Below are 25228 nucleotides of genomic sequence, written 5' to 3'. Positions count from 1 at the left end.
GGTGCCAACTCTTTTAATGGATTATCTTGATTTGTGATCAGCACAGTAACCCAAGAAGGAGGATGCTGTGATGATGCCTACTTGTCAGAGGAAAAGCCAAGGCAAAAGGAGGTTTGTTATAGGGTACCTGTGTCTTAAATAAACTCTATAAACACCTTCCTTCCCCGCTTTTTTTTGCTTAGCATTTTACTTTTAACATACAATTTTGTTCCTCTTTTCCTCTTAATCAGAAACAAATTACCATGAAGGTAATGAAACTTGGGCTTCAAGATGCCTCATCTATATGGGATCTTCCTTAAGATCTAGGAGCTTCAGTGGAGTATCTGCAGAGTGTTCCAAGGGTTGGAGAGGGGGCAGAGATCATTTGCCAGGGCCTGCAGAGGGATAGGAGTCTGGCAAAATAGAAAGGGTGGCAAAATGCCAGCATCTAGAATTCAGCAACTATTGCTGACTTGTCCCGATATTCTCTACATGAATGTCCTTCTCTCTCTCTCTCTCTCTGTATAGCCGGCCAGCCTTCCAAAAGAGCAGAGTTGCACATTTATCAAGGCATGCCTTGGCCGCCTTGTTCTCTTCTGTATTATGACTCTTCCAATGTTGACCCCACTAAGCAGAAGAAAATACCCTACAGTGCCATGGTGAGGATGTACACAGGGAAAGACTAACAGGGAAAGAAAGGAAAAAAGCACCCGGAGCCCCTAAGTTGTCTGTTTATCCACTGATAAAGAAATAGCTATTCACAAATGGATTTCTTAAAAGCAAATAAAAGATAATTTTAGAAATTTTAATTTAGGTTGAAGATTGCTCGTTCCCTTTTTAAAATTTTTATTACTATTTTTTTAAAAAATATTTTAACTATTTATTCATGAGAGACACAAAGAGAGGCAGAGACATAGGCAGAGGGAGAAGCAGGCTCCCTACAGGGACCTTGATGCAGGACTTGATCCCAGGACCCTTGGATCACTACCTGAACCAAAGGCAGATATATGCTCAACCACGGAGCCATCCAGGCACCCATAGCAAAATTAAAAATTAAAAATTAAAAAAATTAAAACATCCCTCTACTGACTTTGAGACTAATGTATTTCTTTTCTACTCTCCTGGATTGGCATTGAAAAAAAAAAAGTGATTTGATGTCATCATCATTCTATCATTAGAACGCTGGATCCAAATAACCTTTCCTCTGTTTCACAAATGATCGTCAGAAACTCATGGTCACTAAGACGTCATTGGTGTTTGTTTTGTCTACCTAGTGCAGAGTTGGCAAGTTCGAGGAACGAAGGAAGGCACACTGGGAGAAGTAAATAGTTTGTTTACTTTGTTTACTTTATATTGTGGGCTGGTTGAAGTAACTAAGTGCGTAGAGGCTGATATTTACTGCCATTGACCGGGAACAGAAAGACGACAATGTGCCACATTGAGCTCTGTGGACTCTCCCGGGATTAACTTGGTCCTACCATCTCCCTAGGAGGTGGCGTTATTATTCTCCTTTCTCAGAAGAAACATTTGAACCCCGGAGCTGTTAATAAACTCTGCTAGGTCATACAGATTTTGTATTTCGTTGCACTTTAGATGTCATTAGTTGTAAGGTCCATCATGATTTTATACACCACTAACAAAGCAAGAAATATTCTCACAACTGTAGCATAGTGGTTTTTTATATCTTAGTTTTTTGAAAAATTATATTCTTATTGGTAAAGCTCTTGAACTTTTTTTGGCATTGCTTTCTCTCATATATGTCTCTTGCACATGTGTAAAAAGAAAAATAGAAATAAAAAAATTTAAGAAATGAAATAAATTGGTTAAGATATTTGTAAAATATCACATTCAAAAAAAATTTCACATTCAACATATGGCTCTTATGAACAATTTTCCAACTAGGAGTTAGGGATGTTCATGTTCTGCTGCGCAGGCTCACCCTCTATGTCATCAAAGATGTTGGTGATGTCACATTTGCTCACTAGTGTCTCTGAAGTTCTCTTCAGAGCCATTTGGCAAGTTTTACACCTGTGTAACAAGCAGGGACAACTGTTACCAACTACTGGTGGCCAATGGTGATAGTAGGATATATTCTGATTTCAGAAATTCTAAAATGTGAGAAAGTCTGTGTCTTTAGGTTCAAACTGAGGTCTGTGTCTCTTTTAACTGAGACACAAAGGAGGCTTTTGTCCTCTGGTTCCGGAAGTTGAAGAGTCACAGCAAAGGGCAGGAGCAGGTGCTGGATTTGAGTTGTACTCCAACTTCTGAGCTCCTTACCTCTCATCAACTGCTGATGTCTCCTGGCTTCTCTCCCGAACCTCTAATGGAGACAGGATGGTAAACCCTTGGGGGAAAAGGGAAAATTCAAACTCCAGTAAAGATCTTTTTCTGATCTAGTCCCAGTTTCAACCTTCTCTGATGATTTCTTTTTTTTTATTTAAGATTTTATTTATTTGTTCATGAGAGACAGAGAGAGTGACAGAGACAGAGACACAGGCAGAGGGAGAAGCAGGCTCCATGCAGGGAGGCCAATGTGGGACTTGATCCCGGGACTCCAGGATCATGCCCTGGGCTGAAGGCAGGCGCTAAACGGCCGAGCCACCTGGGTTGCCCTCCCTGATGATTTCTGCAGAAGTTCTCTGGAAGCACACAATTCCAAAAACGCTGAAATTGCCAGAGTATGAAGATACTGCTGTTTGATTCTGTGCAGAGAGGTTGGTTAAGATACTCATGAACTGTTCCAGGTCTGGATGACCGTCACTCTGAGGAGCTGATTGTACCGAACCTCCTCAGGATGTTTTAATTGCCACACCCAGAAGCCACCACTCGTAGCTAGGTGGGGCTTAAAAAAAAAAAAAAAAAAAAAAAACAAGAAAAAAAAAAAACAATTAGTTGTGGAAAAAAAGCTTCCTGTCTACAGGTTTGGGGGCAGGTTGGAATCCGGACCATCATCACTCCGTCTTAACACACCATTCAAGTCTGCCTGGAGAGATGACCCCTTTGTCTCAAACCCAGAAAGACAAATCACGTTAAGGAAGGTCACCCCAGACGCTCATGTTTTGTGCATGAAAGTACATCTGTACATATTTTCAGTTTTCTTTGAGCACTGGAGTTTGTTTATTTGATTGTTTTATATTTGGGCAGCTAGGGACCAAGATATTTCTTTTCTGTTTGTTTCTCCAACTCTTTTTACAGTTTAACAAGTCAAATACAAAACTCGAGGGAGTTAATAAGGCTTGCGATGGTGCTGTGCATAGCATCACATTATTGATTGGAAATACTGCATTGGAATGCCGTAGAAGAGCCCCAAACCAAAAATTTCAGATGCCCGAAGCTTCAAGCTTTCCAATTAGGCTGAAAGTTTCCCTTGATAACCAGTAGTGCTGAAGCTTTTAATATTGTTTAGCTGTATCAGTTATCAGCCACATTTTCTAGCTCGGAAGACCGGCGGATCGCTTGATATTAGTGAGGTAGCTCATCTGACTCACTTGCACACTTTCTGATCAAATATTCTATCTGGAAAAAAAAAATCTTCAGTGTAACGTAAACTGATCATAATTGGGAGCAAACGCTTCTTTCCCTTCTTCAATGCTATCTGCTCCTGTGCAGCTTATTTTGCATCCAAAGATACATTTGAAAGTCGAAATCCCTTAGAGCTAAATATTCTAAACTGACAGAAGAATTTCTAGTGGCACACCAGCCTAGAGCCATGTTTTTATGAGGACATCACTTTCTATTTCCAAGCTTCAGCATGCACTCTTGCTTCCTTATTGCTGGGAGCCATGCCACATCAACTTGCCTCCCTCACAGCCTTTAATGTTTTTTTAATGGAGTCCAGTTTTCCACCTAAGTTATGGCTAGCTTTCTGACAAACCATCAGACACCTAAGTAACCATAATGGAGGTGTCCAGCTGTGACATGGGGAGAAGGCGATGGTAAACTTTTATGCCATTAAACAAAACCATATTACAATAATTCATTTTTACCTGCCCTCCGGGTTTGCCAGAAAGGCTAAAAGGGGCTTAAGAAAACATTTTAAAAATTAATATGTGATATGAAGTCTTTTCTTGTAAGCCACAAGCTAAAGTAATCATTTTTAAATCTGGCTGGCGTGGCAACTGTGCTGCCTGAACAGTGGAAGAGCAGTAATGCCACATTTTTTTTTTCCCAAGCATAAAATTGCTCGTGTAGCAGTAAAGTTGGTTATCTGATGAAATAAAGCAAGCATATTTTGCAGGCACCTGGTTGTTTAGAAGAACTGAAGAAAATAATTGTAAATTAAGATGGATGATCAATCATTGCAGATGCAAATTTATCAGGGAATGTGGGCATTTCTCTGTTAAAGGAAGAAGGAGATGCTCTGGAAAGTTGGCACTGTTGATGGCTTTATCTACACAATTTGGAAAACATTTGCAGAACACTTGGTAATTAAATATGCCCTCAGCTGAGAAATTATGCCCCAGGTTGTCCTGCTGGTAGGTAAAAGGTAACTGTTCTCCTATACCTGCGCTTTAAGATTTCTGCTATGAAGCACCTGAGTTTCCGGAGACACTCATTGTGAGGTTGTACAGTGTACGCAATAATATGAGGAAATGTCATGGCTAAGAAACAGATAGAATTCCTCTTCCTAGACTCGTGACAACTGGCTCATTGGTGGCATTCAGATTTCAGCTCAGCCTCTTCCCCTCGCCGTCGAGTCCTTCCCTTCCACATTAGTTCACTCTAAACCATCACATCCCTAAATCATCACATCCCTTTTTTTTTTTTTTTTAATTTCGCTAATCATTGTCTGAAAGGATTATCTTCATTGGTTTGCTGGTTTGTTGATGCCCATGCCTGGCAGAAAAGAAACTCCTTGAGAGCAGGGTGTTATTAATCCCTTCCACCCCTGACTCCCCAGCTCGTAGAAGCAGTGCCTGGCACATTGTACATCTTCAATAAGTAGTGATTGAATGCATGAACCTGTGAGTGAACGACTGAATGAATGAACAAATGAACCAGCCAACAAACAAATGAATGCAGGATGTTGACAACACATAGTTCTATAGAGAGTTCTAGAACACCGGATCATTCACAGGCTTTGTATAAGATAGGGACATATGTAGAGTCTAAGATGTAGCCTAGGTACATCAGGAATCATCCTTATAGTTGAAAGAAACCCCCTCGACTTTGGACAGCATCTGACATATGACACTGCGGGAAGTTTCTTCATGGAGAGATCTTAGGCAGATGACCTGATGTTTCAACTCATTCCAGCAAGGAGATGGGGGGATATACTGGCAAGGAGGTCCTCTCAGGGCACCCACTGATGGGCTTCTGGGGATAGACCCACAATCCCAGGTTACCTGGACAGACAGGGACCCTTCTGTCCTGTGTGGGTGTTCTATTAGCTTGAAATTCCTTAACAAAGACTTTTTCCTTGGACAAAGAAAAGGATGCTACCTCGTTATTAATATTTTGGGTGCTTTCTGTTAAACCAGCCCTTAATGTCTTTCACACAGGTTAAAACTCTCCTTGCTGAAAAAGCAGTTTAGTTTGGCTGATGGAGTTTGAGGTTCAGGAGAAAGATTAGTAACTTAAAAAAATACCTCTTTGAATTTGATGTATCTTACAGGAAGGGGCCTAGTTTGATGTTGCCCACCTTAACTTGTCATCCAAATTGCCCTTGAGGAGTGGTTTTTAATCTGATACATTTTTACCCATATCTTCTGAAGTGTCCTTTTTTTTTTTTTTTTTTTTTTTAACAGGAGGGTAGAGTAACGTGGAAAGCAGTTTTTTATTCACTCCAAGGACAACTAACTCACATACAACCAAGGGCAGAATTAGTCTCTAGCTATATTTTTTAGCCTAAGGGTGTCCCGGGTGCGTGCATGCGTGTGTGTGTGTGTGTGTGTGTGTGTATGTCACTCAGGAACCTCTTTAAAAATAATTACCTTGTGATTAGTATCTGATACCTATGGTATATTTTTATGTTAAAAGTCTGAGGTCTTTATTTCCTGGAGACAGCCAATGAACTTCTTTTCACCTTGTTCCTGGCTGCTTTTCCTCCGTTGCCTTAATAGAGGCACATACATCCAGGCCCACACGCCTGCAGAGTGGCCCTGGCAAATGGTAGATATTGCACCAAAACAGTTTCTCTTCATGTAATTCCAGTCCAGTTAAATGAGAAATACACACACACACATATTTAAGACCTATATTCTCTACCAGCTGGTGTGTCAATAGAAAATGCCCAATGGTGGGGATTAGTATTTTCTTCCAGCTTCTATCTATTGCTTCTGTTGACTATGTCTACCAAAGGAAGGCATCTGGAGGATGACGTCACAAGTGTAACTCAACGTGGGAAGCAAAGATAGAGAGACAATAGTGTTCGTCTTAGCCAAAGCTTATTATTAACATTTTGGTCATGTTCAAAGGCTTTTCAGAAATGGCTCTTGGGACAATTTTGTGTCCAGTCTTTAATGACTAACCACAGCATTTGTCTGTCACCACTTCGAGAGGCTAGAGTGTAATGTATGGATAATGGCAATGACTGCATTGCCATCCACGTATGAAAAAGCCACAATCAATGGCTTTGATGTCAGAGCCACAGCCCACCAATCTGATGTCAGTGTGATGGATTAGGATTTGTCAGGCTACAGTTACTGGCTTTGAAAAAAGAAGGAGCCCATGATCTCTGCTTCTTGGGTGGGACATATATGTTCATAGAGTTTTTTGGGGGAAAAGTTTGTGCAGGTCTCTCATTGTTGGCGTTATTTTAAGTATGCCCAACTTGTTTTCTAAAATAAAGAAATGTAAAAATAAATAAATAAATAAATAAAGTAAAATAAAATAAAATAAAGAAATGTGTGGGGAGGAAGGGCAAGCTGTGGAAGCTGGCTGGGTCAGTATCTAGAGTTCTCATAAGGTGTGGGCTTCTCAAATTTGTCATTAAAGCATTGCATTATGTTCCCCTCTCCCCCCCCCCCCCCAAAAAAAAAAGGGTAGGGAGAGAGAAAGGAGAACCGGGACAGAGGGAGGAGGGGCGGAGAAGACGGGTGGGGAGGAGGGATCCGGCCACCGGGGAATCTCCTCTGTGAACCCCGGAGGAAGGGGCTCCTTGAAGAAGTTTGCATCTAATATTTAACTGGTGCTTTCCTATAACATCTTGACTTAATAAAGAGACTAGCAAAAGGGAAAGAGCGGAAAAAACGAAGGAAGAAATGTGCAGCAAGACAATAAAAAGTATCCTCCTCACACCCACCGCCTTCGGGGTCTTTCCCTTGTGCCTCAGAGCTTATTCCACTGAAACTCATCAATTTTTGCTTTTGTGCTGGAAATGCCCGAACACATGTAAGGCTTCACAGGCACCCCTTGGGGTGAGAAGGTTTCACAATGCTGGCTGAGCCTCGTGGGGTGTCCCCAGGGAAGGCCAGGGGTCCCGGGGCGGGGGAGAAGGGGGGTCCTTGGGGATGGGGACGGAGCGCCCTGCTCCCCCCCGCCCAGCCGGCGAACAAAGGGCCGAACCTCAAAGCTCCTGCCCCAACGCGTGACCTCGGGGCCCAGGGCGAAACATTTTATCTCTGGGTCCTAGTGACATAAGCTCCTCGGGCTCTGCAATTGTGGTTTATGATGTGACTAGAAACCTTTGATGGAATTACTCTTGCCTTCTATTTCTCTGCCCAGCCATTTATTATTCTGTATATTTTCGAGAGCTGTGGGAAACTTTCATAACCAAGCCTAAGCCAGGCGAAAACTTGTTCTATTTGGAATTTGTAATGAAGTCAAAACATGGCCTGGATTTTCTGAAAGGCTCCTTTGGCTGCCTGCAACAGCCCGGGGGCACAATCAGACAGGGATGGAGACGGCCTGGGAGCAGATTTTGTTACCAAGAATAGGACGGAACAATATTTGCCTCCCAAACACTAGGGCTGCTATTTACCTTCTCAGCTGGAAGGAGTGAGAGATAAATGCATATTTCACATGAAGTGCAAATACCAATTCTTTCATTTCTAATTTTCAGGATTTTTTTTTTTCCTTTAACTCCCTCGAAACAAAAGGCCAGGGAGATTTTTTTTTTTTAGCATATTTGATTTCCTGACCTAAGGGAAGAAATTCTTTATTTCAGAACTTTTGACCCCCCAAAGAGCTGTTGCTTTGCCTGAAATGAAACTGTGAATAAAAATTGTGAGACATCTAAAGTGACTGGGGGTTTTGAGAATGCTTTCTTTTGTGTACTGTACATGTCGTGGGTGCGGGGTTGCAGAGAAAGCCAGAAAAACCTGAGTTTCGCTCTGCTGGGATGGAAGTCTTCCCCTACTTCTCAGGAGCTCTCAAAAATTATTCACTGGCTTAAAACCTGTTCCCTCCAAAGGAGCTTCAGTCCCTAACAGAAGTGGTGAGTTGTAAGATGGAGTTAGTCCCTAATTTTTATTTAAGTCAAAGGTTAATAGAGAAGAGGGGGATTGGTCCTCCCTCACTGTTTCAAGTTAATGTTTATTTTTCAGCATCAGGTAGAGAATTTCCTAGGGCCTTTATTTCACTGCTCAAAGCAGAGTAAGAAAACTCAGATTCGTGCCCTGGGGCTTGAATAAGGGAATAAAAACAGCACAACATTTGCATCTACTTAACAGTCTCCGTTTTTTAAGAGCCCCTCACAGTAAGAGGGGAAAACCGTATCTGGAGGTTAAATGAAGCTCTTCTGAGATATTTGCCAAAAACACAAATTGAAGAAAGATAATCATTGTCAGAAATGACCTAGGAATTTGAGGCCTTCTGATTGAAAGCACAAAGCTCAGAAAGGTGCATTCTCTTGCTTCCCTGCCTGCCCGGATATCAATGAACATCAGCTAAAGGTGGCTGAAGAACCAATTTCATGCATCTACTGTATGAGGAAATGAACTGAGCCAAGGGCAAAAATAAAATTATACAAATGTTATTATAGACTAGCCTGCTTCTGTCCTAGTTTAATTCAAATTTTAGTGCTGCGGGCTTTGCTTCTGGCAGTAGCCTTCCTGAATAAATCAACATTTGCTTACATCTAAATTATTAGGGGAACATGTGACTTTGTTTATTGTATAAATTATACGCAAGGTTAAAGCATTAACTGTTCAACTGGTTTTGTTCAGTCACCTCGCCCCCTTGCCCCCCAATCATCTCTCCCCCAAATAAGAAATAAAAATCTGACATTTCTCCTTTTTTTTTTCTTTTTTTTAAGACAAATTAAATAACGAAGGTGCAAAGCACTGTGAACCTGATGTCATGGGTAGGAGCACTGCTAAAGGTAAGGTGGGAGAGAGTCTCAGAGTTTAGGAGAAAGAAGGAAGGAGCTAAGGTCCAAGGAATTGTTCACGTGAGCTCTGATATGGTGTCTGCACAAAGTGCAACGGTGATCTGGTAAATAATCAGTTAAGTTGATCAAGGCGGTCAACCAAAATGGACAGTTTAATACAGAGCTGAAGAAAGCCTTTTGGCTAGGATTTCAGTAGGCAAAGAATTTCAAACTGTATGGCAATTTCAGACCCAGACATTCTTATTGCCTGATATCTGTTAGAAAAAGAAGTTAAACACAGACCCTCTGGAAAACGCACTTGGAAACAATTTTTTTGTCTTTGCACATCACGGTGAGTGACTCCTGAAAGCCTACCCAAAAGTGTTCGGGAAGTAATGATGGGGCCTGATAACTGGACAATTCAACTTTCCAAGTATTTAGACAAATTGGATATCAGGTGTGTCCTACTATGAGAACATCCAGGTAGGATCAATATCAAGAATTCCAAGTGGACCAATCGATTACAATGATTTGTTTATAAGAGTTTCTTATTTTGTCATCCAGAGTAGGCTTCATTTAGTCTTTGACTTTTCCCACAGTGATAAACTAATTTGCAAATTTGTAAATTGAATTCAGTTGAAAAGATTGAATTCAGTCTTTTCCAAGAATATATATGTGTGTATCTGTATTTATGTATTTCTTTCTTAAAATTCTTCTATAAACACTGTTAAGTCAGAAGATTTTGTACAGAATGAGCCTCTCCAACACATGATTCCAATCTAAGGTGTGCTTGGGAGGAGAATCAATTTCCCTTTCAACCACTTCTGATTCTTTCTGCATCCTAAATTGGGCTTTGAGATCTTGGACAGTGATTCTCCAAACATCATTTATATGCCACCTGAAACAGAATCACCCAGGACTAGGGCTCAGGAATCTGCAGTGTAAACAGCTGGCACATGATTGGGTTAAAAGGAACTAACGTGGGAGAACTACTTTTGCAGAGTCTGATATGGAAGCAAACCATGTAGCTCTATCTACCCTTTACATCATGTGTTTTGCAGCATCTTCTACTCATGGTGCCCTGGAGCCTAGCCCAAACTAGAACAGGCTTCCAACCAAAAAGGCCTTCCAATCCCTGCCTTGCACTTTATGGCCAATGGAGGGTATCTTTGGAACATACTCAGAGTCTGTGGTAAATCCTGATCTGTAGTGAGACAGTACACTGACGAAAAATCATCACACATAACTACAATTCTATTTGAAATGATTTATGAAATGTAAAAGTAAATTGCTTTCCATCCCATTGGTATTTTTAAGAAATAGCTTTTTGATAGCAGCATATCAGAGCGGAAAAAGCAGACTTTGGAATCAGATAAGTCTGGTTTCAAATCAGTTTCATTGTTCATTCTCATGGAGTCTTTGGTAAAAACTTGAATGTCTCCGAGCTCTGTTTCCTTGTCTGTGGTATGAGAATAATAAATTGGAAATGTGATGGGTTTGGAAGAAAAATAAATAATATGCAAGAAGCGTTTGGAATATGGTAGATGCTGCAAGATTCAATAGGCATCAAGTCCATTCCTAACATGACAGGTGGGTGCTGATTGGCCTAAGCACATCGGTGTACTGCCTTCTTACAGTAATTGGTTCACTCAACATCTTTGTGACCCAATGGGAGCCATGCACAATGAGACTTGTTCTTTCCCAAGGGACTTGAGCCTGGAAGCATATGGCTGGTGCATCTGTTGCCATCTTGCCACCACAAGAGGACCAAGAATTAAGCCAATTAGTAGAGGAATGCAGAGATCAGCTGAGAGATGGAAAGAAATGGGTCTTGGTGGTACCAGTGGAGCCCAATCTGGAGAGTGAGAGTCTCATTCTGGATTTCTTACTTAAGTGAGCCCATAAACTCCCTTATGGGTTAAATCAATTTTGGTGGAGTGTGTTTTCATTTTCAACATAAGAGAGTCCTAATTGAGGAAGGATCTTTACACCATGGAGTTTTGTAGATAGAGCTTGTCTATTAGGTGGCCATTATGCAAAACAAGGACAGAAAGGAAAACTGGCAAGCTATGGGCAGTTTTATACTCTGAGAAAATATAAAGACCATCTTCCCAACATAGGGCACATTCTGCAGAGGTTGCTACTTACCTACTCTGATATGTGTTCTTTCTTCTTAAACTCTGGATTATAGCTGAACACATGGCCAATTTTTTTTTAATTGAAGGATAGTCGGCATACACAGTTGGTTTCAGGTACATGACATAGTAGTGCCTCAACATCTATTTATGTTACCAAGTGATCACCATGATAAGTCTAGCTATAATCTACCACCATACGAAGTTGTTATGATATTATTAACTACAGTCCCTATGCTGTACATTACACCTCCATGACTTATTTATTTATTTATTTATTTATTTTATTTTTTTTTTGACTTATTTATTTTATAACTGAAAGTTTGTACCTATAATCCTCTTCACCTGTTTTGCACATACCCTCACCTTCCCCTCTGGCGTTTGCCAGACTGTTCTCTATCTATGGGTCTATTACTCTTGTTTTGTGTGTTTTGTTTGTAAACTTCACATATAAGTGAAATCATGCAATATTTGTCTTTCTCTGTCTGACTTCTCTCACTTAATATAATACTCTCTAGGTCTATCCATATTATTGCCAATGGTAATATTTTATTCTCCTTTACGGCGGAATAATATTCCATTGTATATATACACCACATCTTCTTTATCCATTCATCTATTGATGGACGCAAAGGTGGCTTCCATATCTTGGCTGTTGCAAATAGTACTGCAGTGAATAGAGGGACTTATGTATCTTTCTGAATTAGTGTTTTTGTTTTGTTTGGATAAATACTGAGAAGTGGAATTGCTGGATTCTGTGGTAGTTTTTTTTTTGTTTGTTTGTTTGTTTTAATTTTTTGAAGAAACTCCGTGCTGTTTTCCATAGTGGCTGCACCTTTTTGCATTACTGCCAACCATGCACAAGGGGTCCTTTTTCTCCACATCCTCACTAAACGCTTGTTGTTTCTTGCCTTTTTGACACTTGCCATTCAGAGTGGTGTGAAGTGATATCCCTTTGTGGTTCTGATTTGCATTTCCTTGATGATTAGTGATGTTGAACATCTTTTTATGTGTCTGTTGGCCATTTGGTTGTCTTCTTTGGAGAAATGTCTATTCAGGTCCTCTGCCCATTTGTAAATTGGATTATTTGGTGGGTTCTTGTTTGTTTGTTTGGATATTGAATTGGGTGATTTCTTTGTGTATTTTGCATGTTAACCCCTTATCATTTATATCATTTCCAAATAACTTCTCCCATCCAGTAGGTTGCCTTTTTGTGTTGTTGATTGTTTCCTTTACTGTGCAAAATCTTTTTAGTTTGATGTAGTCCTATTTGTTTATATTTTCTTTTGTTGCCCTTGCCTAAGGAGACAGATCCAAAAAAATATTGCTAAGACCAATGTCAAAGAGCTTACTGCTGATGTTTTCTTTTAGGAGTTTTATGGTTTCCGGACATGACCAATTAAAAAAAAAAAAAAGACATTATCAGACACCTTTGTGATTCAGTGTGGACCTGTAGTGAAACTCGGACCAATGGGATTTAAGCAGCTCCTCCAGGTAGTTTTCTTTAAAAAGATAGCTGGCATGTGTTCTTTACCTTTTTTTATTTGTCCTTTCCTTCATTCTGCTGCCTAAAATCTGCATGTGATAGCTGGACCTATAATTAATACCTTGTATCATGAGGCCAGGGCTCTACCTTAGAAATGGCAGACCTATGAGCTAAAAGGAGCCTGGGTCCCTATGAACTTCAGGGAGCAAGCTATTTTACAGTCTTGCCTTGCCTATGCCCGAATTTTACTTGAAACAGCAATAAACCTCTTGTTTAAGTCATTGTTATTTTAAATTTTTATTAGTCTCAAGCCTAATCCTAACCATTACTTCTTGATGGCAGTTCTAAGAATGTGTTTTACAAGAAATTAAATTATTTTCTTTTTTCAAAAGATTTTATTTGAGAGAGAGAGAGAATGAGAAAGAGAGAGTACAAGCAGGAGGGAAGGGTAGAGGGAGAGGGAGGAACAGACTCCTCGTTGAGCAGGGAGTCCGATGTGGGACTTGATCCTAGGACCCTGAGGTCATGACCTGATATAAGGTAGACACTTAACCAACTGAGCCACCCAGGCACCCAGAAATTAAATTATTTTCTTAATCTCTCTTTGATGATATGAAAACTGAAAATAGGCACAGTTAGTATGCAAAGTCCATACCATGTGGATATATTCTTTCAACATATATTATATAAATAATTATATAAGTTACATAAATGTTGAAGTTAAATTCAATGTGAGCCAAAATGGTTCAGTTCTTTCTATGCGTCCAGTACTGTTCTAGGCCAATGGGATTTGTCAATAATAAAGGTGTGGATGTGATATACAAATTTAATTTAGAGTCACAAGACCAATTAAATCGTATGTTTGAAGATAACATTTTGGGGTATCTTAGGGGAGGAACGAAAATCAAGGTGCTATGCATATTATAGTTTGGATGAATGCTGTTTATAATGGTATAAACACAGCCTGAAAGCCCCTGTCTCACAATAGCTATGATTCAGATTCTGCAGGTATTTGTCAGGGCTGAAATTAATAAATTACATGGGAATCAATGGATTCGATTCTATTTGCCTCACAGAGGTACTTTCCATTGCTGGGTGAATTTGAAAGAGAGCAAGCATTTTTTCAGCTTTAAAATCCAGAATCTTAATGAATGTCATGTACTCTATGAAGAATTCTGAAATAGGTTTTGTTTGTTTGTTTGTTTTAGTGATTTCTCCACAGTGGGTAAATAAAAATGTTTGCTCCCATGTAAAAGGAGACTGAGGCAGAAAAGGAAATTGAAAAAAGCCCATGAGAGGTTGGTGGTGGTAGAAATCAGAAATAGCATCCAGGTCCCTTTAACTTGGTGATTACCCTCTACTCACAGGTTTGTACATGAGAGTTAGTGGTGGACATGATTTGTTTGGTTGGTGAATGTCATTTTCCAAGGTGTACTAGAATTCCTGGAAGGAATAAGTGTTCTGTCAGGTGTCAGGGATGCAGAGAAGTAGGAAGAAAACAATGCAATATGGATGTATCAGTTGGCTGTAGCTGTGTAACAAACTGTCCTAAAACTTAGTGGCTTAAAGCATCCATTTAGCACCTGATTCTGGGGATCTGAAATCTAGGCTAGGTTCAGTTTTGGGCTGGTCTTCTGCATGTGTCTGTTGCAATCTCTTGGTTGACTAAGCACATGTTGAGGGAGCTGGCAGTTGTGGGTTGGAGCATCTTGGGTCTCTTCCACATCGTGTCTCATCCTCTACGAGGCTAGCATGAGCTGATTCCCACAGCGATGGGGCCGAGTTTCAAGAGAAAGTGGAAACATGTGAGGCCTCCCGAGGGTTAGCATTGGTCTAGTCTTCTGCTATTTCCATAGCATGCTGTTGGGCTGGGTGAACAACCAGGCTTGATGAGGGGGGTGCAAAGTCACATGTCCAGGGGCATGGATACGGGGAAGGGGGAAGTGTAGACATTTTTCCATCAATTCACCAGTGGACAGTATTGAGAAACTGAGGGGAGATGGGCTTGATTTGTTGTTGAACAACTGAGCAGAATAGTAGGAAGAAATAAAAAAGGATACAGGCAAGAGAGAAAGAAGGGCATAAAGGAGCAATGAGAGGTTAAAATGTGATACGAATAGCAATAGGGAACCCCAGAAGACCCTTGAGCGAGACAGAAATGTAGATGAAGCAGAGGGCACGTATCAACAGCCACAGAGTTATAGGGGACTTCTAGCTGAGGGCCTAGCAAGATAAGTAGAGCATTTGTATCTCTAGGTCTCCGAGTTAATGATGCCAGCAGTCTCCGGACCAGCCAAATTGTAGTGGATTTATTATTTACATTACAACTGCATTTAAAAATGAAAACATATGTCTACATTTTCAGTGCTTTGAAAATACCATTGAACATGCTGTAGAATTTTATATCCAGTAACAGGATGCAATTTTCCTATCAAATAAAATTTCTGTTTGTTTTGTGTATTCTCTATTATTATGGAAATTTCACAGTTTATCAGCTACGGTGAAGTCGACTGCACTGAGCAGGACACTTATAAGAGCTATTTTCTTTCACCCCCGCGCCCAAATCCGGATTCCCTTTATCTTTGTGCGGATATTGTTTTATGCTACTAATAGACTTTTTGTTGTTGTTGTTGTTTTCTTTTGATGCAAAATAACCTGATTCATAGGAGAAAGTCAAATGTTTTTTAGAGCTCTCCGGCGGAATTGATAGTGTACTAAAATAACTAGCAAGGGAGCATGTTGGTGGGATCCTATGGTCTCACATCCCTCCTCCTGCCTCTGTTGGTAATGCCTTGCTGAAACCAACAAATAAGAAGTTGCTTAAGGCCCAGTTAATTTTGCTGACTTCTGCAAAGTATGCCTGATTTGGTTCCTAGTGATTGTTAGAGTAATGATAACTTATAGCATGGCTGGGCAATTTTGTAAGAAACCCCCTCTTCCAGGAGCAATTTAGAGGTGCTTCTTTCTTCTTCTTCTTCCTTTTTTTTATTGCAGTGCGACAACAGCAAGTACCCAAATCCTGTTAGCAAATAATGTGATTTTGGAGCTTGGGTTCTGGACTAACAATGTTACTGGGTGTGTGTCACAAGCTATGCGATGAAGTTAATAGTCGCATGTTTTGAAAAATAGACAGTGTTTGAGTCTCGTAGTTCCTGTTTTCTCTAAAAGTGGTCTTCAAGTCTTGTCCCCGTCTTGTTTTAACTTGTAGTCTCGGGCTTGGCTGACTTGTGGACTTTGAGCAGGAGGGTCAGATCAGCTGACAAGGCAAGTAGAAATGTGGTGGGAGGGTCCTTCTCTGCGTAGGGCCCCGGAGGATGGTAATTTAACCCGTAAGTCTGAGAGACTTTTTAGGGAAAACATTCAGAAAATATCCACATGAGTAGAGTGAGAATTAAAAGAACAAATGAATGTTTCCGGTAGCGTGCCTTTGTTATAATAAAACCATGTCAGTTAATCCCTGTGACTAACAGCGTGACCTTTGAGGTTCGTTTCCACTGCTTTAGAGCTGTCTGACTATGGGCAATTCTATTCATCCTCAGTCTTGGTTTAATAATATCTCATAAGATTGTGGCAAACATTAAAAATTAGATGATGTATGTGGCACACAGTTTTGGCACATAGTAAGTGCTCAGTGATGGCATCGAAGTCATTAATCAGCCTCCTGACATCCACTTTCTTATCCTGGCATTCAAGGCCAAAGTCCACTGCTCTGGTTTCCCCTATTGGTTGATGTTGGTTAGTAATAGGTGCTAGGTACCTAGCAGGCCCTCAACAAATTCTTGAAAAACAAGAGAATGAATCCATCAATAATATAATTACAGTGGTGTGTATGTGTGTGTCCTCAAAAGGAAGATTCAACCCTAATACATTAAAGTGCTTTCGATGACACACAAATGACTGGTCACCGAAGATTTCTTTGCATTAGAAATTTATTTATATGTTTGTTTTAAAATCCTAAATGAAACCCAATAACAAGTGGATAAAAGCCTAGTCACTCTCAGAGCCACCCAGGCCCTCAGTGACTTATCTCTGTCTCATCTCCAAAGCCTCTCTGAGCCTCCCTGTGGCATTCCAGAGCTCAGAGGAGCCGCGGTGAAAACTATTACCCTAAAGAATCACTAAAATGAATGCCTCAATTTACTGTATGTTATTTGGCTGTTTTAATAGTGCTTAAAGAAACTTTTTTTTTTTTTTTTTGAGGGCAAAGTTCAAATTAAAAACTGAATTTCAGGTCATGTGTACATCCCATAATTCCAGACATCTCAGCCACTACGACCTGGCGATAATAAGCCCTGTTTTTCAAGGAAGGAGTCTAAGGGGAAATTTAAAATTATGAAGTACAGGAAACATCAAGCATATGTTCAAATGTACCGAAGTCTCTGACTTTCCATGCTCTGGTCTCGAATCTCCCTGTCCCAAGACTTCCAGGGATGATATCTTCCTTCTCATTGGTGCCGGGTCCCTTAGTACTCCTAATTATACAATCTCCTCTTGCTTTTAGTGACCTCCTTCCTCTCCTTGTTTAAATCCTACACTTCTTCCAAGTTCTAAGACAAATTCTATCTCTCCTAGGGTAGAGTTTCCCACCACTGCCTCCATTATTTAGACCCACACAGTGTAGCATTTAATTGTTTTGTGTTAGCTTTTTCTTTCTAAATAGGTCACATTCTCCTTGGGGGCAAAGATTATGCTTTAGTCTCCCTCACTTCTCACTCGGAGCCTCTCCAAGTGATAGATACCTAGTAGGTGCTGATTAAATATCTGTTGATTGATTTCCTGCAAACTCCTGGGAAAGCAGTAGCCCAACCAAGGCAGTGCTCTGGATCTCCCTTTTGGAAGACATTCTTCGGGGAATGGGAAAAATCCTTCAAAAAGTCTTTGTCAGTGAGTGTGTGCTTTGAATGTGCTTCTAATGAGGTGCATGCAGGGTTGGGGGGGGCTGTAGGAGGGGCTGTTTTCCCCTCCTTTTGGGGAGCAGGAGGGTGAGGGGTGGAGTACCCCCAGGGGCACAGGGACTCTGGGGCTCCTGCTTCTGGGTAGGATGTAGATCAAAAAAGGAATGCTTGTACGTTTATGCCAGCATCTAAGTTCGCATAGGATTTGGCTCTCACTCACCAACCAGGAAGAAGAGGGCTCTAACTCTGATGACTTACAGCTAGAGAGAGAGAGAGATCCCCTTTGGGGTTGATAGTATTCTCTTAAGTCAGAGTGGGGAATCCCGATAGAAGGAGTTTGCTTGAGCAGTGGTGAAAGGTGAAAGATGACTACAAATTAGCTCCACACCTCTATGTCTGGCTTCTTCATGATGTACTAGGGCTTAAAAGCTCCTTTCCAGGGCAGAGATGGGGCACAGTGTCCCTAAGCAATTAAGAGTAAAGCTTCAGTGCCCTAAAGAGAAGGAAACAAAGGAGAGGCACTAGCAGGACTGGGCTAGATGGGTACAGGACGAGGACAGCTCCTTCCTCTTCTCTGGTGAGAGAAGGAACATGTGGATGCAGGTCTCTGTGAGCACACACACTTGAGAGTGCTGTTGTGAGTTGCTGAGGTGCATGCAGACGTTAACAAGCCACTGCTGTGAGTGAGGCCGATGCGCCTCTGATAGCTCGAGGATCAGACTATATAGAGAATTTGAGGTGGGGCGGATTGCCTTATTTGAGATATTTGAACAAGTATCACTTACTCATTTAGCTAACTATTCAATAAGAAGGGAAACCGAAGATTCTTGGGTCTTTATTGATTCTGGAAATCAGTAATTACCTCCAACAGAAATGGACACCAGTCCCAGTGTGAGGAGATGCTGGTGAAGCACACACATGACTTTGCTGTCTGCTGGCTAACTTTTAGCAGGGGTCACCTGGAAAGTAAATACAGATTGCTTATTGATCAAATGGAATGGTCCCTGATGTGGATATTATCATTGTGAAGTGGAATTTTTGTTTTTGTTCCGGGCCCTAAATATTTCCTTTTATAAAATTATTATTTTTGGGGTGCCTGGGTGGCTCAGTTGGTTGAGCATCTGCCTTTGGCTCAGGTCAGATCCCAGGGTCCTGGGATTGAGCCCCACATTGGGCTTCCTGCTCACTGGGGTCTGTTTCTCCCTCTCTATCTGCCTCTCCCCCACACCCAGCTTGTGCTCTCATTCTCACTGTCTTTCTCAAATAAATAGAATGTTTAAAAAAATTAAAATTATTATCTTTAAAATAATGCCTTTGAAATGATCGTGGACTACATGAAAGACTCACACACACAGGCCCTGGTTCCTTTACCTCTCCTCTTGAATCATTGACTTCTGCCTCTGGTTAACATCTCTCGGGATGGTTTCTGTATCTCTTTCTGGGGGATCTTTATGTCTTTATATGAGTCTCACCTAGGGGTTCTTTATGTTTTTTATTTTTAATTAAGTAAATTGTATGCCCAATGTGGGGCTTGAACTTTACAACCCTCAGATCAAGAGTCACATGCTCTACCTACTGAGCCAGCCAGGTGACCGCAGGGGTTCTTAATGTTGCAAAACTCCTAGTGTCTCACAGGGGTATCAGAGAGATCGTTTTTTGTGATACTAGGAAAGGAAGAGCAGATGAGGGGAAGAAATGACATTTTTGATGGAAAATGACATAAGCAGGGTTTGGATGGTCGAATATGCAGTAGGCTGTCTGCTATTTCTCTGTGTTCCCAGAGGATGTTCATAGCAGGGGCTATGCCAAGCCAATTGCTAGTTTCATTTTACCTATGCTCCGCTTGACAGTCTGGCAGAGGGAGGGGCGGTGGGGGGGCGGGGAGGCCTGCCAAGTGGAAGACACTCTTCAATGTGACCTTTTCTCATGACGTACATTGAGAAGGAAGAGGGAAGGACAGGAGGGGATGAAGGTCACATTATGTCCAAGAGGAGAGGTGGCGGGAGAGAACCCCTCCTCAGTCACTCTCCCTGATGACTGCAAGGGTCTGCTAGTGTCCTCGTTCTCAAGTGGGGTCTGGGGACCTCTGGGCTTCCTGAAGATGCTCTTGGGAATCTATGAGGCCCTCTTTTTCCAACTATCTTTCTGTGTGAGGCTAGGTGTTCTTCAAATACATCAATTAAAACAACATATTGCAAAAAATTGAATGCAGAGGCAGAGAATCTAGTTCTTTTATTAAGACAGACATTAAAGAGATATACAAAAACATAAAACAGCATTACTTTTCTCACTAATTTTTGTTTTGTAAATAATAGGTTATTTTAAAAAATAAAAAAATGCTATTTGTGTTATCTAAGTCTCATTTATATTAACATGTCATGGATTTATTTTTCTTTTTTTTTAATTTTTATTTATTTATGATAGTCACACAGAAAGAGAGAGAGAGAGAGGCAGAGACAGGAGCAGGCTCCATGCACCAGGAGCCCAATGTAGGATTCGATCCTGAGTCTCCAGGATCATGCCCTGGGCCAAAGACAGACGCTAAACCACTGCGCCACCCAGGGATCCCGATTTATTGTTCTTTTAAAATAAACCACCACAGGGCAGCCCGGGTGGCTCAGCAGTTTAGCGCCACCTTCAGCCCAGGGCCTGATCCCGGATACCCCGGATCAAGTCCCGGGTTGGGCTCCCTGCATGGAGCCTGCTTCTCCCTCTGCCTGTGTCTCTGCCGATCTCTCTCTCTGTCTCTCGCTCTGTCACTCATGAATAAATAAATAAAATATTAAAATAAAATAAAATAAACCACTACATGAATATTCAATAGTTTTCTGTTTTGATTTCTACTGTGGTCAATACAGATAGAGATAACTCACAGAAACGAAAGATCTTTGGGGTTCTCCGATAGTTGAGAATGTAAAGAGTTTGAGTTGATTGTTGAGAAACCAAAGAGTTTGTGAACTGTTTCTCCAGGGAAGAGCTTCTGTGTTTTGGAACCATTGCAGAAACAGTGATCCATAAAGAAGGCAAATACATTTTAGGGACATGTTAACCCTAGAAAGATAGGCCTTCCTCTCGAAACCACCGGCTTAAACAAAGTGGCCCCACCTACCTCAAGCCTTCCTTCTTCCTACAGCTGTCTGCATGAAACACTCCATACTCCCTTGTACAATATAAACAAGAGGATGTGTGCTTAGTCCATAGGTTAAATGAAAATGTAGGAACTTGAATTTTGGTCTGGGCCCCTCTGTTGTTTTCACAATGAGCATAATTTTTTAAAAAGATTTTATTTATTTATTTGAGAGAGGGAGTGTGAGAGAGAAAGAGCCCAAGAAGGGGGGAGGGGTTGAGGCAGAGGGAGGAGCATATTCCCCACTGAGCAGGGAGCCTGATGTGGGGCATGATCCTAGGACCCTGGGATCATGGCCAGAGCCAAAAGCAGATGCTTAACTGACTGAGCCATCCAGGTGCTTCACAATTAGCATAATCTTGGGTGGATGAATTCATGCCTTGAAAATGAATAATTTTAGTTCATTTTGCCATGAAGTTATGAAGAAAAAGAACTCTCTCTCTATGTCATCTATAGAATCCTGATCACTATACTCAAGAGCTGGAGAATTCCCCTCCACTGCTGACAGCTGAGGAAGAGGTGTTGTGAGGCAGGTGTCGCTGATGTTGCAGAACATGGCTCTCTTCTGTAGGTGAGTGGCTGGAAATCCTATGACCTGGGATTTGGTAGACTTCCCCTTCCTCTGCACAAAAAGCAGACCTCTTCTCTCAGGTAGATCCTCTTCACCAGAGGACAGAGAGTGAGGAACTGAGTCAACACGGCTGGATGATTTGCCCCGAATTCCCCAGTTTGGTGCCTTTAACCTTTCCTGGCAAGGAATGAGTGAGAATGTGCAGGGAGGTGATGCGTGTGAATGCTGGTGCAGTACCCTCTGCACAGGAGTAGGTGCAAGCATTATTCCCCAAGCACATTCCTTCATTCATCAAGAGTTCCTGAGTGTCTGCTTTGTGGCTGCCACTCTTACTGCTTCTGAGAACCAGCCTTGAGTAGGGAGTTTCATGGAGCAAGGGAGAAGCTGGGAGGCAAAGGGTCAGCCTGTTTGCAGCCTACACAAACCCAAGGTTTGCTATCCAAGGATTACACAATAATCCTTGTGGGAGGGGTCAGAGGTTGGCAGCAAGATCCAGAGTAGATCTTAAAAATCCTCATCACAAGAAAATGAAAGAGAGAAAATTCTGTATATGGTGACGGATGTCAACTAGACTTATTGTGGTGATTCATTCTGTGATGTGTACAAATATTGAATCATTAGGTTATATACCTGAGACTAATATAATGTCATATACCAGTTATACCTCGAGCATCATCATCATCATCATCATCATCATCATCATAATTATCTAGCCTATAGATTCATGAGCTCAAAGCTGGGGCAATAGGTCAGCACCCCAGGCACAGAAAGAATAAGTAAGGCAGGGGGTGTTGTGGACCGATGTCTTGCTCCCTGGCTTACATATCTGCAGCTTCCCTCCAGGAGGCAGCAGGTATTTTGTGAACAGATGACTAAGGTTTGCTTAAGGGCCAAGGGTAGAGTGATCAGAGTTGGATTTCAGAAAAAGAATTTGTTCCATACCTACTGTGTGCTAGATGCAGGCACTGGCCCCAGGATGGTTCCAGGGCCTCCCAGTCTCAACTGTAGTGGCCTACCCACCTTTCTGGAGGATGGGATTGAGGACACTTGGTAACCTACTGCAGCATACATGGCAGATTGGCTACTGCCATTACCCATCATCACAGCCATGGTGGACCCCAAGCTTCCTCAAACACCGCTGCCCGTGTGTGTAGGGTGTGTGTGTGTGCTCTGCTCTCCCTGAACGGCCATTTCTCCTGACACTACCCCTCCTGGTGGGCTTGTCTTCTAAGTACCGCTGTGCTAGCTCCAGTGTTCTTGGAGGGTATCCCTCCTCACTCCAGTGAATCACAACTCTGTTGCTCCAAGGGTCTTGCTCTTTGCATTTTACAGTGAACTCCACTGAAAAACTTAGAAGAGTGCCTCTGAATCAGAGCTGGCAAGTCCTCTAAGGTCACCTTTTGGTGGTACATCAGTTGTATTCTCCACTCACTTGGAGCCAGGGTCTGAAGGTGGATCATGTGTTGGGTGATCCAACGGTTTGTGGTCCAAACCGTGACAATTTGAAGAATGAGTGGAAGTGCTATGAATAATTATACCAGGACAACAGGGGTACTTTCTGGTCTTTCCTCTAACATCTCTCATTTTTTTAGGGTTAGTGGACAGATGCCCAATTATTAGACTGACAGTTTCCTTTTTATTTTTCTCTCAAGAAAGCCTAGTGAGGGATCCCTGGGTGGCGCAGCGGTTTGGCACCTGCCTTTGGCCCAGGGCGCGATCCTGGAGACCCGGGATCGAATCCCACGTCAGGCTCCCGGTGCATGGAGCCTGCTTCTCCCTCTGCCTGTGTCTCTGCCCCTCTCTCTGTGTGTGTGTGACTATCATAAATAAATAAATTTTAAAAAATTAAAAAAAAAGAAAGCCTAGTGAATTCTCTTGGAAATTGTACTCTTCTTGACCTGTTCTGCTAAAATAAAAACAGTAGCTAGCATCAATATAGTACCTACCATAACTTAAGCACTATTCTACGTGCTTTTACATGTGTTAATTTATTCAATCTTCACCATCCCCTGAGACTGGTGGTCTAGTTTTATTCCCATTTTACAGACTAGAAAACAGGAGCACAGAGGTTAAACAAGTTTAATAGCTAGTTTGCCTAGCTAGTAGGTAGCAGAGCAAGATTTGAACCTGGGAGGGTCCAGAACCTGTACATATAAGAACTACGCCTTCCTGCCTCTCTCCTGCACTCATTTAGTCCAGCTGACATTTATCGAGGAATTCGTATATGCCTGGAAGAGTTCTGGGTGTGGCGGTACCAAGGAGAATGGACATGATGATGCCTGCCTCAGTTCCCCAGTGAGGAGGCTCAGTTTGGCCCACCCTTGTATGGGTAAAATAACATATAGGGTCTCCTCCAGGGAGCGTCAGTTATACCCTCACATAACATGAGGTTTTTTATTCTGCTCACAAGTTATCCTATTTGGATGGCTACTGCCAAGTTACCTTGGCTCCCAGTTCTTAGACTTCCTTATTATGAGCCGTCCTTTGAACCCATAAACAAAATCTTTCAGTCAGAGGCAGTGGTCCCAAAGCAGTGTGCACTATTTATGATACTGCCAAGGGAGCGTTCTCAGCAGGCAAGGAGGGTTAATCAGAGCATTCTGGTGGCTTTCTCTAGGATTGCCAATACCCCATGCTTTCCTGTTTGGGGGTACTCTGGTTTTGCAGAAAGGAGGAAGGGAGCAGAGTCTCCAGGGATGTTTTCTGAACATGCTTCTCAAAACATCTGATATGTATGACAACTATATACAATATGGGCGATCCTGGTAGAGTTTTTTTCTAAGAATTCATAATGTCTAAACACAGGCATTCGCATAAAACGAGGGGAAGGTTTTAATCTTGGAGTGGTACAAAGGGCTTTTTTTTTTTTTTTTTTTTGGCATCAGCACAATTGTGAGAAACAGAGCACTTATTGTTTAGCATGTCAGGGCTCTGTGCCCGCCAAGGAAATGCTGATGAAGTAGTTCCAGTTGTGGGGGTGGGGGGTGCTGGTGGTGGTAAGGGGATGGCAGGCTGGGGAGGGGGTCCTCAGAAGAAAATAAGAAAGCAAATAAATAAGTGTTTCATTTAGCCCACCCTTCAGGACGCCCTTCCAGGAGTGTCAAGGCAATGATGTGCACATGCCTGTCCATGTGTTTAAAGTCAGAAAAATTACAAAAATGAACAAGGACCACTAGTGCCCTGACCGCCCCAACTCAATGGTATTGTTTTGTCTGCTTTGATTTATATAGTGCTGTGCTGCGTACAAAGGACATGGGCATTCCTTCTCGTCTGAGTCCCACACTGTCTCCAGATAATGATATTTGACACACTCTGAAGGACGTCAGGATGTTAAAGCAGGGTGTTTCCAGGCAGAGCGTTTCTCAAACATAGTTTTCCCTAAATGAAGAACTATCCAGTATGTTGAGGTTAACCTGTTATCCAACTAAATTGAGCGCTGCTTGCTGAGGGCCCCACCCAATGAGAGGTCTGTCTGTTGACACTTTGTAGGGGTTAGGAATTGACTGTGACCAGAGTCACCTCTCTTACTTTTATGGCTTTGCAGAGGTAGGTCATGATGGGCTATGTTACAGATGGGAAGAGTACGGCTCAGAGGGTATAGAAGACTTCTTTTAAGTATTAGATCCAGGACCCAAGGCAAAGCTGGTCAAAGAGCACCAACTTGCCATGGGCCCACCCCATTTCTTCCTGGGAATGCTGTATGGACTCTTAAGGAAACTTTTTCCTCATGTGTTCACACTCCGATTAATGAACTTTACATTTTGGAAAGGACACTCCTAGAGAAC

At 41.9% G+C, this 25228-nt stretch overlaps 1 long non-coding RNA gene across 1 annotated transcript in view; it reads left to right on the top strand.

The window, feature by feature from the left end:
- LOC125755465 (uncharacterized) overlaps positions 1-23255 on the top strand; it is a 42519-nt gene extending 19264 nt beyond the window's left edge. Inside the window, exons 2-3 of the long non-coding RNA XR_007412095.1 lie at positions 21329-21443; positions 23096-23255. This is a non-coding gene — a long non-coding RNA (uncharacterized LOC125755465). The remainder of the gene's footprint in view (positions 1-21328; positions 21444-23095) is intronic.
- Positions 23256-25228: the final 1973 nt, after the last annotated feature.

The sequence above is a fragment of the Canis lupus genome, chromosome 7 (assembly GCF_003254725.2).
Source record: "Canis lupus dingo isolate Sandy chromosome 7, ASM325472v2, whole genome shotgun sequence".
Lineage (NCBI taxonomy): Eukaryota > Metazoa > Chordata > Mammalia > Carnivora > Canidae > Canis > Canis lupus.
This window is presented reverse-complemented; position numbering and strand designations above follow the sequence as displayed.